At 38.6% G+C, this 20,230-nt stretch overlaps 1 long non-coding RNA gene across 3 annotated transcripts in view; it reads right to left on the reverse strand.

Moving 5' to 3' along the window:
• LOC108266165 (uncharacterized) overlaps positions 1-13,780 on the reverse strand; it is a 96,714-nt gene extending 82,934 nt beyond the window's left edge. For all 3 annotated transcript variants that reach the window (XR_001812824.3, XR_008396547.1, XR_001812825.3), the window contains exon 1: positions 13,656-13,780. This is a non-coding gene — a long non-coding RNA (uncharacterized LOC108266165). The remainder of the gene's footprint in view (positions 1-13,655) is intronic.
• Between the last annotated feature and the right edge of the window lie 6,450 nt (positions 13,781-20,230).

The raw sequence follows: 20,230 nt of genomic DNA on the forward strand, positions 1-20,230 counted from the left end.
AGCTAAGTGAATTCGTCATTAGCGTTAGCGTCTTGTAAACGCGACATGCCGCAACGTGTCCGTTTAGACGAATCGGCTTAGTAAAAGTCTCGGCATAATCATCAACAACATCCGAGTGGTTCTGAATCCTCAAGCCGAGTGCAGATGGAAATTGTAGCAGTTGGAGATCAGATTCCAGACATATTTAAGCTTTCTGCTAGTGGCACTGAGTTAAACGCAGGTAATTATATGGGAGCGGCTGTGTGTGTGTGTGTGTGTGTGTGTGTGTGTAACGAGCATACACACACACACACACACACACACACACACACACACACACACACACACACACACACACACATATATATACACACAATCAGGCTGCTTTACTGCAAGCCCCATGGCTGCTTGTTTCCAGTTCACCATCTGGACATCAGCGTTGTGTTTACTACAGCATCCGAGCACATTTTAGTAACGATTACGGTGAAGCCAGTATTCATAAATCATTAGCATAAACTGTGCAGTTACAAAAAAAACATTATAATCATTTAATCAAGTTCTATATGGAGGAGTATATCAAGATCCTCTACACGTGTCTCAAAACCTGTTGGGCATTACAGAGACTGGTGGGTTGCACCAGTGTTTCTTTAGAAGATGGTTCAACAACAACAACAACAACAAAAATAATAGGGATGCTAACAATTTTGAAAATAATTTTGAAGTGTTTTGCAGCCGGGGAAAAGAAGAGCCACGTGCAATGGTTTACATTTGGGAAAATGTATGTCCCTACATTTACGCCCTGACTTATCACTTATGTTTTATTCAGTTTATGTAAATGAATATGTTAATGTACCAAACACTGCTATAGCGAATTCCAAGTACAATATTTTTCTTGTTTCTGAGAAGCTGGTGGTAATCTGAACTAAAAATCACCCCGCAGCAGTACCTTACCTGAAAATCGAGGCTTTCCCGTCAACAGTAGTTTAATTAGGTACGAGACTCACATTCTTTTTTTTACATCCGAATCATTGGAAAGTTAATACAACTGGTCTGGGTGATGGTGGTGATGATTTCCTGATGACCCTAGGGTTCATTACTGAGGATCAAGTGTGCTCAAGTGTCTTACACGATGTATGATTAAGCCACCTACACCCATCCTTGACCAGTGATGTCCAGGAAAAGGCTGGATAACAACCTTGGTGAAAAGACTTAAAGCTTAAAGGGATGGAAAATGAAGCAGCGATAGCGTTCTTGGATCCGAAGAGGCTAGAGAAAGCTCTTCAGATACACAGTATACCACCAGGAATGCCCGAGAGTGGAGGAGGATGACCATCCCAACTGGACAAGTATACAGCAAATTACTCTAGTGACTGGAATACCAAGTATGAGTTCAGTCTGTGCACAGTGCCCTCCAATAATATTGGCACCCTTGGTAAATATGAGCAAAGAAGGCTTTGAATATGTGTCTTTATTGTTGAACCTTCTGATCTTCGGTTAAAAAGAAAAATTCACATCGTTTGCAAACACAACACAGGTTTATCAAAAAATATATATATCTTTGGTAAATATAGGTGTGCAACAATTATTGGCACCCTTTTAGTCAATACTTCGTGTTACCTCCCTTTGCCAAGATAACAGCGCCGAGTCTTCTCCTATAACGCCTGATGAGGTTGGAGAATACATGGCGAGGGATCTGAGATCGTTGCTCCATACAGAATCTCTCCAGATCCTTCACATCTCGAGGTCCACGCTGGTGGACTCTCCTCTTCAGTTCACCACACAGGTTTTCTATGGGGTTCAGGTCAGGGGACTGTGATGGTCATGGCAGGAGCTTGATTTTGTGGTCAGTAAACCATTTGTGTGTTGATTTTGATGTATGTTTTGGATCATCGTCCTGCTGGAAGATCCAACCACGGAGCATTTGAAGCTTTCTGGCAGAGGCGGTCAGGTTTTCATTTAATATCTGTTGATATTTGATAGAGTCCATGATGCCATGTATCCTAACAAAAAGTCCAGGTCCTCTGGCAGAAAAACAGCCCCAAAACATTAAAGATCCACCTCCATATTTAACAGTGGACATGATGTACTTTTCCATATCAGCAATATCAAACCTCAAGAACATTGTGAGGAAGAAATACAACTAACTTGCATTGTATGATTCTCGAGTGTTTTGATATCTCTGATTAGGACCTGCTCGCTGGAAATAATGCTGCAGGTTTTTTCTCCTCCACCTTTGGTGGATAAATTGGTGTAAAATTGGAGTTCTTTCTTGCTGGATTATTCAATACGTACTTTACTTTTGCAATGATTGTATTCCCGATCACTGTTTATCACCTCTGTACTCTATTGTGTCGTGGCTCACGGGATCGAGTCACTTCGGATAAACAAATGAATTCATCAATTCCTAAATGACCTAGAGCATCAGGGATTTGACTTGACTCGCATGATTCAGGTGAAGGTAATTGTAAACCCTGGACATCAAATAGATCTTTATTGTATACAATGTACAATACACAGTGAGATCAAATAAGGTTTCTCCTGGATCCACAATGCAATGAAAACAGTACATACCGTATGTATGACATATGCAGAGCTGACAGGACATAATAAATTGTATTAAGAATGAAAAATCATCCATTTTCCTCCAAGGCCACTTTAGATAATTGTAGACCCTTAACCATTTCCATTGTTCTTGTTCTGTATCTACTGGCTTCCCCTTGAATTTTGAGGACATTTAAATTTTTAGTATGCCTTGAATTGATTTCCTGCTATTGTGCCTTGGAACAGTTTGCTGTGAATATGACAAAAGAACGACGTGACTGCAGAGTTGAAACACTTCTCGTTTCATTTTCGAGAAATAGTCAAGAAACTGAACAGGAAAAGATGTCAAATAAAGACTGTACTGGGTGTTGAAGGTCGCTGCTGCAGATCTGGGGATAATAGTTAGGTTGGGGAACAAAATGGAGTTAGAAGATTGAATAAGAATCATGGGGAGTAATAAAGAAATAATAGAGAAAGGCTATGAATAAAAAATACTGGCGTATTATGAGATGTAAATAGCTATTTATACTGGATTACCCTGTCAGCCTGCAGTCAGACGCCAGTGCCATGGCAGTGCCTGTAAAATTGCTCCAGGTTTCCCCAAAGAGGCCAACACTATGTAAATACTTGTTTATATATGTATTGGACTTTGGTTACCAGAAGTTGTCTTGATTGTGCTTTAAAAATAAATATTTATCCATCCATCCATCCATCTTCTATACCGCTTTATCCTTTTCAGGGTCACGGGGAACCTGGAGTCTATCCCAGGGAGCATTGGGCACAAGGCGAGGTACACCCTGGACGGGGTGCCAATCCTTCGCAGGGCACAATCACATACACACCCACACACCCATTCATACAATACGCACACTTTGGACACGCCAATCAGCCTACCATGCATGTCTTTGGACTGGGGGAGGAAACCGGAGTACCCGGAGGAATAAAAGCAGAACGCAATGATTTGCAAATCTCATAAACTCATATGCTATTCAAACATAGAAAACATCTAAATTAAAATGTTTAAACCGAGGAAACGGATCATTTTAAGGATAAAAAAAAAAGAAGGTCATTTTGAATTTGATGGCCACAACACTGGTCTCAAAAAAGTTAGGACGGGCTCAACAAAAGGGTGGAAAAGGTAAGTGTTACTGACTCAGTAATGGTACAGCATCCCAACTTTTTTGGAATTGCGGTTGTATAAGAATACATGTTTGATTTAGCTAACAAGTTCAGTGCTAGACTGGCTCAACTGCTACACACACACAGTGGTATCACAGTGGTATCAATAAATACGAATTTACACATGTTATCATAGCTAGTGACAGTAGCTAATGTTGCATTTATTTCTAAAATGTTTATATTTATCTAAACAAATAAACAACCAGCAGAGATCACCAGAATATTTCACCTTCACCCTGGATATTTATTCTGAATGAACAATAGTATGTAATGCTTGTCTGGATAAACCAGATAAGGATGGTCTGTAAAATAGTTTTGGAGAAATAAATAAATAAAGAAAAGAATTACAATAATATCCAGGGTTCAGGTGCAGAGTCATGTGTATATGTTATAACAGAGCAGTTGTAATTACACTGGCATGGCACCAGTGCGCCACTGCACCACTGCCACTGCTCCTGGCTGTGAAATGCTATTTTGTTTTCAAAATGATTCATTTTTCTCACACACTTGGCTCCTCACTACAAATAGAGTCTCTTCCCCACCTGCTGCTGTATCGTCCCCCTTCTCTAAGCTCTGCAGGTGCTGTGCGGATTCAGGAAACTCCAGGACGAGAGATTTTTTTTCAACGGCCTTTCAGTAGGAGCTCTGAAGTGGGAGTGCCGGGAGGTCACATGCTGCTGTTGCAGACAGAAATTGCTACAAACGAGCAGATGTTCGTCATGCGTTGATCGTTAGCCTAATTTCATGCATTCTTATTGGAAATAATATCGGGTTAACGATTCGTAATCATAAATCATCTCGATCAGAACGGCAAAATGAAGCTGAGATGATCATAATGCTGTATAGCAGTGTTTTTGCCCAAACCCTGTCCTTCAGTCCTACTATTTTAGTTTGTTTCATAGTATCTGCCAATCCACGCTCCATTTCCTCTACCTACTGTATAGTTCTGGCTTGCAAAAGCCTGGCAGTTCTGTTGATTTATTTCAGTACCCATAAACCCACCTGGATCTCCTTCATTCTCGATTCGAAATGCAGCCAAGCGACAAATTCGTGCTCATGCTCATATCCATACATGACTTGACACTTGCTGACGTCCATGATGCATCGGCTATCGCGCTGCCGTCTTTCTGGGCAAATAAACATCTGGACAAGGTTACTTTGGGGAATATGACTCCTCTTTGTTCTCCACACTTGCTATACATAGCATTTAGAGTGTTTTCATACTCAGGACCCAGAATCTGTCGTCTATAGTCACTATGGCTACGTCAAAATGTTTACAAAATGATACACATCATGTAAACCGCTTTATTGTTCTCATCAATATGTATTTAACTGTATATTAGTGTTCATTTGCATTTGCTCAACACTGATCAGTAGTTCAGATGAAGCAGCTTGCTTATAGCCTACAGTATATAGAAAAAAAATATAGAGCGTTGCGTAAGTATTGTAATGTGTAATTACAACCTGGAATTAATATGGACTTCATTGGGATATTTACAATTTTCCTGCCACCCAAAGGTAAAAAGGCAAGCAAAAAAAAGTACGTATTTGTTAGTTGCATAAGGATTCAGTCTTCCTGTCCAAGCCTGTAATTCAAAATGTGGAAAAGTTCGCTTTGAACACTTCCTGTGCTTGACTCGGATCAGGTGTGGCTGTGGAAACAAACGACGCGAAGATAGAATTATTTTCTTCATGCATACATAATGAGACGCGTGAACGTCATGCCGAGGCATTTAAAAAATATATATCTAACAGTATGCTCTTTAAACCCTTAAACAGCATACTGTGATATTTCTTGATGGAACATTGTTTTTCTAAGGGTTCCTCGAGGGTTCTTTGAATGGTTACCAATTTCTAAAGAGGTTGTACGTGTAACATTTGACCTAAAAGGGAAGCTGTCTGGGTTCAAAGTACTATATACAGTAGAGCGTTGTTGTTGTTGTTGTTGTTGTTGTTTCTCCCCCTAAGTGTAGCTTTATGAGTGGCAGATAATTGCACAGGTGTATAGAAGAGGAATTTGGATCTACTCAATCACAATGACGCAGAAACAGTTTTCTCGTTGTACCTTCGGGAATCGAGGCACCGTGCTATCTTTCACGCACACTATGTATGCATGTACTTATGTATATATGTATGTATATATATATATATATATATATATATATATATATATATATATATATATATATATATATATATATATATATATATATATATATTTCCTTGTTTACTGAAACCACTGCAACAGTGTCGGTACTTTGTGTTATAGTCATGCCGGGTTTTCCACAGTCCATTAGCTCTGAACCTTCCCTGCTGTTCACATGTTCACACATACACGATGATAGAAGCTTTAAGAAACGTTGTTTTTTTTTTTTGCATCGCCACACTCAGCACGTATACAAGCAGCCGGCTTTCAAAAAGAGCTTGTGCTGTTCTCCACACGTCAGTAGCTGACACTTAGGTAAACGTACGTACGCACACAATACGAGAGTCTGAGCAGTGATGCCGACTGTCAAACTCTGCCCTGCCTGCCTGAAATGTCAACAAAATGACACTAAACAAACCATATCGTGCTGGAATAAAGCCTCTCAACATCCACCCTGACAACCAAACAGCTGAGGGAGGAACAAAGCCACTTTCTCAACGCATCTCCTGAGGTGCCTCTTCGTTCTGAAGGAAGCTACACCTGACTCCTCAGCTTTCTGGAAATAATGCACTGTTTCCATCATGTGACTAGCACTGTTGGCTTTATTTTTTGCTAATTAGCAACATCACTCTATCTATAGTGGCAGTAAAATCCAACTGCAAGTCATGAACGTCTTATAATAATTATGGCAGTGTGTACTGGCTCAGTCTCAAAGGCTACAAGTCGTGCTTTAACTCTTACAATCATCAGTTTCAAATACTAGAAACGGATTCTGATTGGCATCTCGAAATTGTCCATAGTGTGTGAATGGGTGTGTGAGTATGTGTGCCCCATCCATGGTGTTCCCTGCCTTGTGCCCTGAGTCCCCTGTGTAGGATAAGCAGTACAGAAATTGGATACATGGATGGATGGATGGACTTGTTCTCTGTAGTTTTTTTTTTTATATACATTATGCTGAATGGGCATTGACACAAGTAAATATAGAAATGAACAAGCATTGCTAGAACTATCCATGGTCCAGTTCTGATGCTCACGTGCCCATTGTATGAGATTTTGGTGGTGTACAGGGGGTCAGCATGGACTCTCTGACCGCTCTGCAGCTACACAGCCCCCTTTGCTCCTCACGTGCAATAATGAGCATTGGCCGCCCATGACCCTGTCAATGGTTCACCAGTTGTCCTTCCTTGGACCACTTTTGGTAGGTACTAACCACTGCATACTGGGAAATATATATACAAATCCTGCCGTTTTGGGAAATGCTCGGACCCAGTCATCTAGACATCACAATTTCGCCCTCGTCAAAGTCGCTCAGGTCCTTACGCTTAGTCATTTTTATCCCACCACTTGAGAGGTGCCACTGTAACGAGATAATCACCGTTATTCGCATCACCCGTCAGTGGTTTTAACGTTACGGCTGTAATACGATGCAACATTAAAAAGCAATTTAAAAACGACAAATGAAAAGTATATATGAAGAATAAAATCGTGCACATTGATCTGAATCTATTAGGAGACTAGTATCCCTGATATAAAATTATCACAACAATCACACCGTGCATTTTAATAATACGGCTTCCTCGTTATTCAGCAGCTTATAAAATAGCACTTGATCCAGCACGTGTTAATATTTAGCGCTGTCTTTATTTACCGACAGTTAATGAAGCCCTGAGATACTAAAAAACAGGCATGAAATCATAACATTACGGTTTTAAATGGTTTTGGTTCACAATTCAATTCAGCTGGGCTTAATAATTCTCCTCGCTCGAGCTCATATCATACATTAGCAGCTCTTACGTACAAATCTACAGTATCCTGGTGAGAAACTTACTAACCGAAGCAAGAACGAGACTTGGGAACAAACTGTTTTTAGGAAGTGTATATATTTATATGTAGAAACGGAGTGCAGAAGTAGAGGATCAGATTGTGTTTAATGGCCACACAATGGTGGCTGTTTTTGTGTCGAGTCAGCCTGTTCTCCGGAAACAAAGCAGCGAATGAAGTACCTACTTTACAAGCATTCACCCGACACACTCTACTGCCCTAAGGAGGGGATAAAAAGTCACTCCTGACTTCCCGGACTCCCAGTTCTGCTCCACAACGTCCTCGTTAGCTTGCCAGTCGTTAACAGGTGGCCGGAACGAGGCTCATGTGAGCGAGTAAAAGTAATAAAGTGTGCACCTCAGGACAAGCTACAATAAGACGTTATGTACAACACGTAAACCTGCACAAACTTTCAAATCCCCCATGATGCCTCAGTTTGTTGACTGAAGCAGGAGTTCAGAGCAAACACATCATCGTCATCTGCTGCCAGCGGCTCTTATCGGTGCGGTACAGCGGCGTCTGACCAGCACACAATCCAAACACGATTCATCACGCCACACGCCTCCACGAGTCACAAAGTCAGTGAGGAAAATCACAGAGTCAGAAGAATGAAGAGACCTTTTAATCTTTAAGTATCTCTGTCTCTGGACTGATCTGAGGCATAAACATGGCTGAAATCTCTCTCTCTTTCTCTTTCTCGCTCTCTCTCTCTACCCCCGAGGCATCAATCTCCACAGCGTCTGAGGAACAGAGACACACCGAAACAGGATTCAGTGGGAGAAATTTCCAACCCTGAAAAAGATCTTACTTCTACACTGATGGGACCCACTTGACTTGATTGCTCTGTAACTGCTCGGCAAAAGAATCAAATACGATTCAATCCAAAATAATTGCAGCATGTATACACACATTATAGTATTTTAATTGCATAACAAAACAGCATTTATATAAATACACTAAAATCAAAACACAAACAATACTTGTACTTGTAGCATTTAAACATCTTTCAGTTGCATTATTTAACACGTCTGATGTTCAAATAAAATATAATGAAATAAAAGGAAGTAGACGAAAAAATCATTTTAGCATGTAAGCATAATCACCTAATGTTCTTTCAAAAATGTCTGATAATAGAACATAATCATCGATTAATGTCGCTTTCATTTCAATATGCATTTCAATTGCATTCCATTTGCATGCATCCAATGTCAGTGTGTGTGTGTGTGCTGATATAGTAAACAGCGCTCCTTCATTACTGCCACTGTCCTTGATGTGGACTGGAGAGAAAGTGAAGTGTGTTAGAGAAAAGCAGGCCTGTTTGTTGTCTCTCCGGAGTCGCAGCTCGGTTTATATGGAGTTGAAGAGGGCGATTTATCATAAAGAGACAGAAAGGATGAGTGTTGACGAGGCTGCTTTAATAATGATCAATGCCACTCCTGTTCCTCCGACAGCCTTCATTATCCCAAGCTAAAAAACACACAGGGTCTTCAGGGAACAGCATCCATCACACACTGATCACACAGGCTTAGACACTGTGTGTGTGTGTGTGTGTGTGTGTGTAGTGGGGACAACAAAGATGATATCATTTCCAGTCAGGATAATTACACTAGTTTTCCCATCAGAGTCTCCTTCCAGCACTGATCTGTTGATCTTAAACTTAAGTTTACGTTTTTAGGTTTTTGTACTTTACTGGAGTTTTTCTTTCCCCATAATATTTTGGATACAAAATATCGTATGGCTACATTTTTCTATAATCATATCTTTAGAATGGTGACTTTTTTATTTATTTTTTTTATTTATTTTATAGCATTAGACAGCTTCAGATTAGCTGCTAATGGGCTATCTTCTAGTTATCTGAGAACATTTGAGAGATTTATACTGAGCAATTAGCATTCAGCTTGTTTGTACAGACAGAATTACCACATTAGTTACCGTTTGAGGGATTACCAGTGAGCGATTATTTCAGTTACTTTCTATGGTTGGTTAGTGTTATGCTAGCTACCATTTGGGAGATTACTACTGAACAATTAGCATTCAGCTAGTTTGTATGGTCAGTTATTGTTATGCTAGCTACCATTTAGGAGATTACTACTGAACAATTAGCATTCAGCTAGTTTGTATGGTCAGTTATTGTTATGCTAGCTACCATTTGGGAGATTACTACTGAGCAATTAGCATTCAGCTAGTTTCTATGGTCAGTTATTGTTACGCTAGCTACCATTTGGGAGATTACTACTGAGCAATTAGCATTCAGCTAGTTTGGTTTATGGTTGTTTATTGTTATATGGTTGTTTATTGTTATCATCATTTAAAAAATAATAATAATAATAATAAAAAAAAGTTATCCTTAGCTGATGTTTCCCCCTGTTGTTTGGTTCCTTAAGGCACTAATTTACCATCAGTAACTAAAAATATTGTGCGATAAGAATTGAAACTATTATGCTAGCTACCATTTCAGACATTAATATTGAGCTATAAGTATTCAGTTGGTTTGTATGGTCAGAGTTATTGTTATGCTAGCTACCATTTGAGAAATTAGGAATAAAAATTGTTCCTAGTTAGTCATAGCTAAAGTTCATTAACATTCCTTGGTTTCTTGGTTCCATTGTGAAAGAGGCACACATTTACTGTAACTAACAAAAATCAGTGTCTGATTAGAATTTGAGACTGAAATTGAATTAGACATTTTGTGAATCTTTCTTGGACTTTTACTTTCATTCTTGAGTGAAGAATTTTAAAGCTTTTACTTTTACCAGAAAATTTATTTAGATGAGCAATTGCATTTTTTTTTTTTCATGAGAAAAGCTTTCACATAGGAGGACATGTCACACTCTAGGAAATTTGATTATCACTTTAAGCATCATATCTGAGTCACTAATAATCCCGACGTTTCTGTGTTTAAAGACTCGGCCTCTCAACACTGCGAGCGCTGTAAACATGAGCGGCGTGGCTGATTGTGGCTGATAGCGGGGAGGTGAAAATGTCATCCCCCGCTCCTCGCTCACTATAAGATGCCACTTCTCCACAATCAGAATAACAGAGACGTTTCTATCTGGCTAACGTGGCCCCATAATGCACCGCTGCTAATCTCTGATTAGAGATAAGACCCTTGTACAAGACTGTCTCTGGGGTCATATGAGGCTAATTGGTTTGTGCACACTGGCGACATTATTAGCCATGCTCTCATCTCCTGGTAATACAAAAGAAAACGGGAGTGTTCATAAGGCTACATGACACCTGCAGAAGGTCTTCCTGACAATTACATAAACAACCACAGTGAGTGCACACCCTTAAGAATAAATTAAATTCATTTTTCACCAACCACACATTCAGCTATAATCCATAACCTGTAAAAATGTTTGCACTGAGAAAAAATATATTTGAAGTATACGTCCCATTGATTGTTAAATTTGTTTAGTACATCTGGGGGACTAGGAACAGGAAATTGTTGAACCATGACTTCCTGTTCCAAAGGGGCATAAAAATAAATAAATAAATAAATAGAAAAATAAATAAATAAAACAAACTCGAGCGTCTTCAGTTTGCCAGACACTACTGGAACTTCAAATGGGATCGGGTTCTACGGTCAGATGAAACCAAAACAGAGCTTTTTGGTAATAAACACAGAGGTGGTTTTGGAGCACATATGAGAGGTAGCCATATGGAAAAGTACCTCATGTCCACGGTTAAATATGGAGGTGGATCTTTAATGTTTTGGGGCTGTTTTTCTGCCAGAGGACCTGGACATTTTGTTAGGATACATGGCATCATGGACTCGATCAAATATCAACAGATATTAAATGAAAACCTGACCGCCTCTGCCAGAAAGCTTCAAATGCTCCGTGGTTGGATCTTCCAGCAGGACAATGATCCAAAACATACATCAAAATCAACACACAAATGGTTTACTGACCACAAAATCAAGGTCCTGCCATGACCATCCCAGTCCCCTGACCTGAACCCCATAGAAAACCTGTGGGGTGAACTGAAGAGGAGAGTCCACCAGTGTGGACCTCGAAATGTGAAGGATCTGGAGAGATTCTATATGGAGGAACGGTCTCCGATCCCTCGCCATGTATTCTCCAACCTCATCAGGCGTTATAGGAGAAGACTCAGACCTGTTATCTTGGTAAAGCGACATAGCACAAAGTATTGACTAAAAGTGTGCCAATAATTGTTGCACACCTATATTTAACATAAGATTTTTTTAAAAATATATAAACGTGTTTTGTTTGCAACTGTTTGATATCCATGAGCGCAGAGTATTTTTGCGAATACTCCAATCCTCCAAAAAAGAATAGTGCTTAAATCTGTAGATACATCTACGCTCTTAATCCCGATGTGCGGCGCTCGCAGTGTTTCGATGCCCAGAAATTCCATTTCAATCAGAAGAACTAACGATGCTGCTTGGATGACAAATGACTGGTGATAACACTCTACAGTACTGACTGAAGGACAAGCGTGGTCTGTTTAACACATTATGGTGCTGAGGGTTTGCATTAGTATCATAGCTGTAACAAGACTGGCTGCGGTCAATACTTCATGATGAGATGCACTGCTTGGCACTTTTTCCCACATTTCCCAGAGGATGCACCATCTCCAGCTCTGATTTAAATTCAACACTCTGTGGAATACGTATTAGATTGTGACATTGGCAAACATCCATGTTGTAAATTGCTTTGAGGGCAGAGACTACTCCGTATCCTCGCAGTTCACATTAGTTCACCTGTACGACTACAATGAAGGATAATGGGATGGGAACTAGAACAGGAACATGCTATTTAAATAATACCACGGTGCTTTTGAATTCTCTAATCTGATCAGTCTAAAGGTGATTCATTTTCCAGAATTTTTCCAAACCCGGTAGCCAGGCCAGTCAGTTAAATACATCAATGTGCTAGTTCTAAAATGGAATAATTCACATAATGTGGACACTCCACATAATCCATCCATTTTTCGTAGCGCTTATCCTACACAGGGTCACGAGAGAGCTTGGAGCCTGTCCCAGGGGACTTGAGGCACGAGGCAGGAGACACCCTGGATGGGTGGACACTCCACATAAAAACAAAGATTAACATTTATGGAAGGTATGGTGGTATAATGCCATAAATATAAATGGAAGGAGTCTCCAGTGTCAGTGCTTTGTAACATCAACTTTGTCTCTTTCTCACTTACCATCACTACAGGAAAGGTAAAAACAACCGGTTGCTTAGTGATTGACTGTTAATATCTGCTATTACGTTTATTTTAGAACTGGCAGACAAATCCATAACGCAGCAGCAAGGACATAAACATGATAACACGCAAGCGCCAGGCAATCAACAAACAGACTGAAGTAGACAGGACTAGTATCAGTAACCAGGAAATGAATCAAAGATTAAAACCAGAAAAGCAATAACAATGATAAGGCTCGATGTGTCAGGTGAACAAGCCACACTGATTGATATTTCACGTCAAGTGAGTGTACACAGTCTGTTTATATATGTGTGGAATAGAATCCATGTCATGATAAGTAATCAGGTGAGGTTGAATGAGAAAATAAGCCTTTGCGTTGTGAACTGTAATCCACGGTGGCCGTGTTCGTAGGGCGCAGTGCTTCTTGGAAGTCTCTGGCATAGTGAGACACAATTTCCAGCATTGACGTGACACCAAAAAAAAAGTAAATGTAAGCAATTTTGTGGAATAATAGAAATGAAACTATTGGACTTGCTGTTATTTGGAGACCAATTCAATTTGGAGTAGTAAAATGATCTACACTTCATCAACCCACCCAGTCGTTGATTATTTTCTTACTCCTTCAGGCACAGATAGACCACTGTGTCTTCCTCTCTGTCTGGCAGATGCGTTCATAAAATATTTAACCAAATCTATCCATAAATTGTAGTGACGTTATTACATTGCTTTGTGTTTTTTTGCGTATGTGATTCTTCTAGACATTCAAGAGAGACATACAAAACTACGTTTGCTGCAAAGACAAACAACAACATACCGTATGGTTGCAACTGTGGAAGTGTAGTTGTGGTCAAGTGCTGGCTGTAAATGGGAAGATGTGTCACAGAGAACGAGCGGGTAATGAATGAGTGGCTACACCTGTGTGTGGTTAAGAGTGAAGTGTGTTGCAGTGTGTGTCTCTGAACCATGAGAGAGAGAGAGAGAGAGAGAGAGAGAGAGTGTTGATGCTGGTTAAGCTGACAGTAACGTTGACTGTCAACAGGCGTGATTTTCAGTTTGGTAATCAAAGTGCAGACCCCAAAAAGAATAGAAAAAACGCTTAGAATTTATATTGGTGTTTTTCGTAGAATGAAAATGAAATCGTAGTTTGTTTACAATTTTATTTCTTTTTTTTTTCCTTCTTTTTTTCATTCACAAAATGCTTTGGCTCAATGACTGGTAGAAGATTTTTCACTGAACATGACTTTAATAAACTCTCAAAAAAAAACAAAAAAACACCAATATTTATGTGACAGACATCCTCTTCTTGCCATGTCTGTGTGTGTGTGTGTGTGTGTGTGTGTTTGTGTGTATGTATATATATATATATATATATATATATATATATATATATATATATATATATATATATATATATATAAAACATAATTAAATATAAATAATTTCTGAATATAGTACCAAAGCCATTCCTAAAGCTAGCTAAATGCAAGAGACATACAGTATGCTTATGGGACAGCCTTCAGCTACTGATTTACACCCGACAACAACTTCTACAGCTTTTACAAAGACGGAAACATGCCTTACAAAGAAGCAGACAAAATACATGCTTTGAAAAAATAAAACCGTTTGGAATTTTGTATCTCCCATTCGTGTATAAATAATTTTTTAGTTATCAGTTCCTGACATGACAACGGGATGACCAAAGACGGACTGTTTCTTTATAAACATCCAACGGAATATTTTGTCATATTTGTCTGAGAAAGCCGAAGCAAGCTTGATGTCCAATGTGCACACCTACATCGTTATTCTAAAGACGGATGGACGTTTGCCTGACATTTGCCATCGTGCTACTTTGTGATTAATTATATATACGTGTATATACACACACAAAACACACACACACACACTGTCAGAATATTAGGTACAGGACCCGTATATGGAATAAACTCACCTCATTGTGCATTATTTACTTTTTTCTTTAATTTCATCTACTAGGGCTGTAGGACTCGAGTCCAATCTTGAGATCGTCTCTTTATTAACTTAGACTTGTCAGGGAGTTGTTGGTGTTTTCCACTTCAGCTTGGGTATTGGTCTTGCTAAATATGCTCTTGACTGAGAGTTTGTAAATAATAATAATAATAATAATAATAATAATAATAATAATAATAATAATAATGTTCAAGTTCTTTTCCATTCTTGGTCTCAATGTTGATTTGACCTTGACCAATTTAAGACTTGGTCTTGACATGATTTCATGATTATCATTCGCATCTATTAAGTGATTAAGTGATTAGCTAGATATTTTAAAAGCTTTCGAATATAAGTGTATATATATATATATATATATATATATATATATATATATATATATATATATAAGAGCAAACGGGAAGTCCAGAGCAATTACTCTGGGGTTTTACCTCTCACTGCATTTCCACATGGATTACAGTCGGTGTCTTAACACCAGCGAGACTCTAATTAAAGCCGAGCCGAGGGATTCGCTACTCAGTTATGGCTGAAAGAACGACAAAGTGATTTATGACTTTTTCCTCTCAGCATTCAGATAGCGCCATGTGTAATACAACACCTGCTGACAAATTCCATCAGCTAGCTTTTCTCCTTCCTTTACAACATAAAGACATAGTTCTGTCTCTTTCTCTCAGCCTTACTGTCTTACACAATATCACGTGTTAACAAATTCATTTCAGCTCGGTATTGATGCTGGAACCCTTCCTTGTAAACAGAATTATTTTATTTATTTATTTTTTTTTTTCACTGTGTGGTCTTTTATCACTTAATGCTTGACTTAATCGCCAGCAGGTGGCGTCACTTCGATATAGAATTAACTGATCGATGCTCAAATCAGCTCACATGAACCGTTCTTAGCTCCGGTTTCACTCACGGACCTTCTGAGTTTACTTTTCTTTTAATACTTCTATAACACGTCTTAATAATTAAGTTTGCAGCATCGGTAGTGGAAAGTATTGACGTGATACATAAGTACTTCACCCTTTTACTTTGTTTTATATATTCCTGCAATAAAAAATAGTCCACAGATGTACTTATTACAAATCACAATGTTGTTGTTGTTGTTGTTGTTTTTACATTTTAAATTATTTTTAATTAATGAATGAACAATTAAGCATTTTGTTTCTTTGTTTCTTTGTTTCTTTGTTTAACCTCTGTAACTTCTCGTGCAAATTAAATTGTGCGAAAAATTACAAAGATATAGCTCAAAAGTTTAGAAAATGTCTTTTTTCTCCCCTTTAAATTCCCTTTCACAGACATTCACCATAACCTCTGAAAGTGACTATTAAATTAGCACGGGGGGGGGGGGGGGGGGGGGTAGACCTTAAAAGTACTCAAAAAGTAATATTTAAATAAATCAACCAATTACTCAATCAATTATTACATGAATAAATACAAATATTACATAGATAAACTAATGAAGTAACTCAAGCAGTCAATCTATCTGACTTTTGGACCCTGCATTGTAGACACTGCCTTATGAATGCTGACCTGTGGACCCTGCCTTTCAGTGCTGACTTATGGGCACTGACACTGAATTTTGGACACTGCCTTGTGAATGCTGATGTTTGGACACTGGATTAATACAGTCTACTAGCTTAGCTGAAGTAGGATGATTGTCAGATCATTAATGAAATAAAGGAAGTGCAACGTCTGTGAGTCAGTATGGGGAATTTATCGAGCCTCTTTACAGATGTCTTGGATCTTCCTACATGCACAGGAATCAAAATTTATATTCATGACAGTCAAAAAAGTCAAAACTCAAAACACTACATGCACATATAAGACTACAGAGACCAACCTGTGTGATAGTGGAGACTGCATTACATAGGATTTTCTCCAATTACTGAATAAACAGGGAGAGCACAATACCATGAAAGCACTCTGGCGATTACAGGCACAGTGGTTCGGGCATTCTGACTGAAGAGCGATATGAGTGTTCCCTAAATTACTGGAATTGGAGTGTAATCATATCTGAGAATAGCTGTTTGACCATCAGATTGCTCAGAAAATTCATTTCTGAAAAAGCTTTTTTTTTATTAAAAAAAAAAAAAAAAAGTATTGTACTGTAATACTGCTTAGGATTTACTTCTAAGTAATTATTTTCACTTGAAGACTCATCAAGCATTACATACTGTTTTTATTAACCGCTGGATTGAAATATCCACTGAATTTTATATGACATAAAACAGTTTCTATGGCATAAAAACACATTTATTTGGTAGTTTTTGTCTGTTTTTAATTACTAGTTGTGGTTTTAGGGATTTTCTGCAATTAAGCAACAGACAAATTTAGCAAGCAAAAATAAAATAAAAAAAGGAAAAGTTATACTATACTGTAAAAACGGATAGTTCATTTAACTCCAAAAATTTGAGGAAACTAATTCACTCAAAATTTTTAAGTCAGTTTCTTTAAACCAAATACACTTAAATAGAACAAAAATTGAACTCCAACTTTGTCATTTAAAATTAATTTGTGTTATATTTAAGTGTATTTGGCGTAAAGAAACTGATTTATCAACTTAAAAACTTTGAGGTAATTAGTTTCCTCAAATTTTTGAAGTTAAACGAACTTATCCGGTTTTACACTGTAGTGGACACCTTCTAATAGCTCTTTACTGCACCCTTGGGAAATTCATGCTGCTATAGACTCATGTTAGCCAACTGAAAGTAAGACAAAAAGTAAAAATAAATAATAAGAATAAGAATTAAAAAAAAAAAAAAAAAAAAACAGAAATTAAAAACTACTTCAACACCCAACACCCTCAACCCCCCATCCCCCTGCCACCGCCCCAAAAAACAAACAAAAAGAGCAAAAAAAGCTCTTTAGAAAAAAAGAGCAGAACTAAACAAACTATTTCAGTATATGTCGATATTTATTCTTTACTGATTGACTTCACTGACATTTTTAACCGTAACATTTAATTTTGCTTGGAAAATAATATTCAGAAATCTTGTTTTTATTTATTTATTTGTTTGTTTTTAAACTGACCAATACTGTAAAAGTTATAAAAGGTGCAGTGGTGGCTTGACAGTTAAGGCTCTGGGTTACTAATCAGAAGCTCAGGGATTCAAGCCCCAGCGCTGCCAATATGCCACTGTTGGGCCCTTGAGCAAGGCCCTTAACCCTCTCTGCTCCAGGGGGCACTGTATCATGGCTGACCCTGCGCTCTGACCCTAACTTCCTAACATGCCGGGGTATGCGAAGAAAAGAATTTCACTCTGCTGTAATGTCTACGTGACCAATAAAGACTCATTATCTAAGATTCTAAAATGTTTACACAGTACTATAGATATAGATGTTAACGGTAGTTTGGTTTATTTATTTATGTATTTATTGAGATAGAGTATGGTTATGCTTGTGTCTAACTTACCATCTGTACCAACAAAAAGTAAAGGATTACAGGCATAGACATGAGAGAGCAGAAAACTCTGATTCCTCCATTGCTCTTCTGAATATCTATGAATGGTCTGAATATACAGTATCTGAAAATCACCTTTCAAACTTTTTCCAAAGCTTTTGTCACAGATAATAAACTGGATTTTATTTGAGATGTGCAGTAATAAGCCTGGGGAATGGCTGGGGTCCTGGCGTCTCAAACTTGATAAAAGACAAAATAGAAAAGAATCGCCTCAGCCGTGCTCGTATTACAAAATCACTGTGGTAATATTTACCCAAGAGCAGAGAAGACACGTTTTAAAAAAAATAAAAAATAAATCCATGTGCAGCCTATGAGTTAAGGAAATGAAATATTGTAGCGTGGAGAAATATGCTGTATTACACGTTCTAACCGTGTTTACGTCGGTTTCATCTGGGTTCTCTAGTTTTCTCCCACCTCCCAACGACATGGGACATTTTTAACGAGTCGGCCGGTCAGTCTGTGCCCACGGTGCCCTCTGATCCCTGTTGTAATCCGACTAGGAGTGGAGACTAGAACCCGTTTGTGGTCTTCTCCTGTTGTACAGTAGCTCGTCTACTTCAATATTTGCTGTGCTGTGCACTGTTGTGAGACACTGTTGAGAGTAAAAATCCTAGGAGATCCTTCCAGAAATATTCCAACCCCATCTCTTACCAACAACCATGCACAACCAAAGTCACCGAGATCATTTTTCTCTCCATTCTGGTGTATAATATGAACATCAACTGGACCTCTTGACTTCTATCCATGATTGGCGAGTGTACGTACAGCGGGTGAAAAGCTTCAACAGCAAACAAGAGGTTTTTTCACAGAATAATTCCATATGTGATACTTCATAGGGTCCGTGTCTTCGTTATTATTCCGAAATAATCAGCAGAAAATAGTTAAAAAAAAAAAAACAAAGACTTCTATAAGAAGGCGTGTAGAAACTTTTGCATAATAGTGTATGTGACACGACCAATTTTTGTTTGCTTTGGAGTTTCTGCACATTTTTCACACTCACACCAACACACCGATCACAGCAGAGATAAAACGGTATGTGTGAGAGAGTTGGGAATGTCCTGCATGCTTACAGGAAGACTGACTCACTGAGTGCTTTTTCTTGAGACAGCCCGCCTTGCAACAGTAACATCTGTATGGATAATAAGGTGTCATTTTACCAAACAGAACCACGTTTAAAACGTTTCACATCGATGGTGAAAATCATATCGGAACACGGTGATAGTTCATATACGTGTTTAATCTGTTAATCACATGATCAAGCTAATAAAAGTAGTAGTCGTAACGCAATACTATATATATTTATATGTATTTCCATGCTCTAAGGTTTCACTTCTGGTCATTCCATTAGTTTAATATCTCGCCCAGTTGATGCTCATTTTCTCTTTCTCGTCCCGTTTTGAGTCACAGACTCTGTGTATGAGTGGTTGTCCTATAATGATAACAGTACAGTAATGTGAAGATGAAAGACTCATAACTCACCTGTCTGATGGTAAATCGCCCACAGAGTACTGGAAGGCTCACACAGCTCCATCTCGTGCTATCACACTTGCACTGAAAGGGTGAGAGTTTCTCCTCTGCCCACGTCTCATTCCTTCAAGTGGGTTTACCACAGACAGTGAGACCTCCGCTCTGAGAGCTGATGGGAAAGGCATGTGGTTGGAGTGGCTGCTGTTAGTATACATACATGCGAGGGGGCAAAGTTTACCTGTCAAGTCTGTGGTTTGTCCCGGGTTTGCACAAAAAAAGCATTTCAGTCAAACCTGAACTGAAGTTGGAGTTCTCACACAACTGCGTCTGCATGCTCCTACACAATGGTCTGCGTGTGAAATGTTTAATAGAGCCTTTTCAATTTCAATGGGACTTGAAGCTAAACACGTTCAAAGTTCTACAGTAAAAGACAGGATAGTATAAAAGTATACAGTTTATAGGAGAAAATACACAAA

The sequence above is a fragment of the Ictalurus punctatus genome, chromosome 6 (assembly GCF_001660625.3).
Source record: "Ictalurus punctatus breed USDA103 chromosome 6, Coco_2.0, whole genome shotgun sequence".
Lineage (NCBI taxonomy): Eukaryota > Metazoa > Chordata > Actinopteri > Siluriformes > Ictaluridae > Ictalurus > Ictalurus punctatus.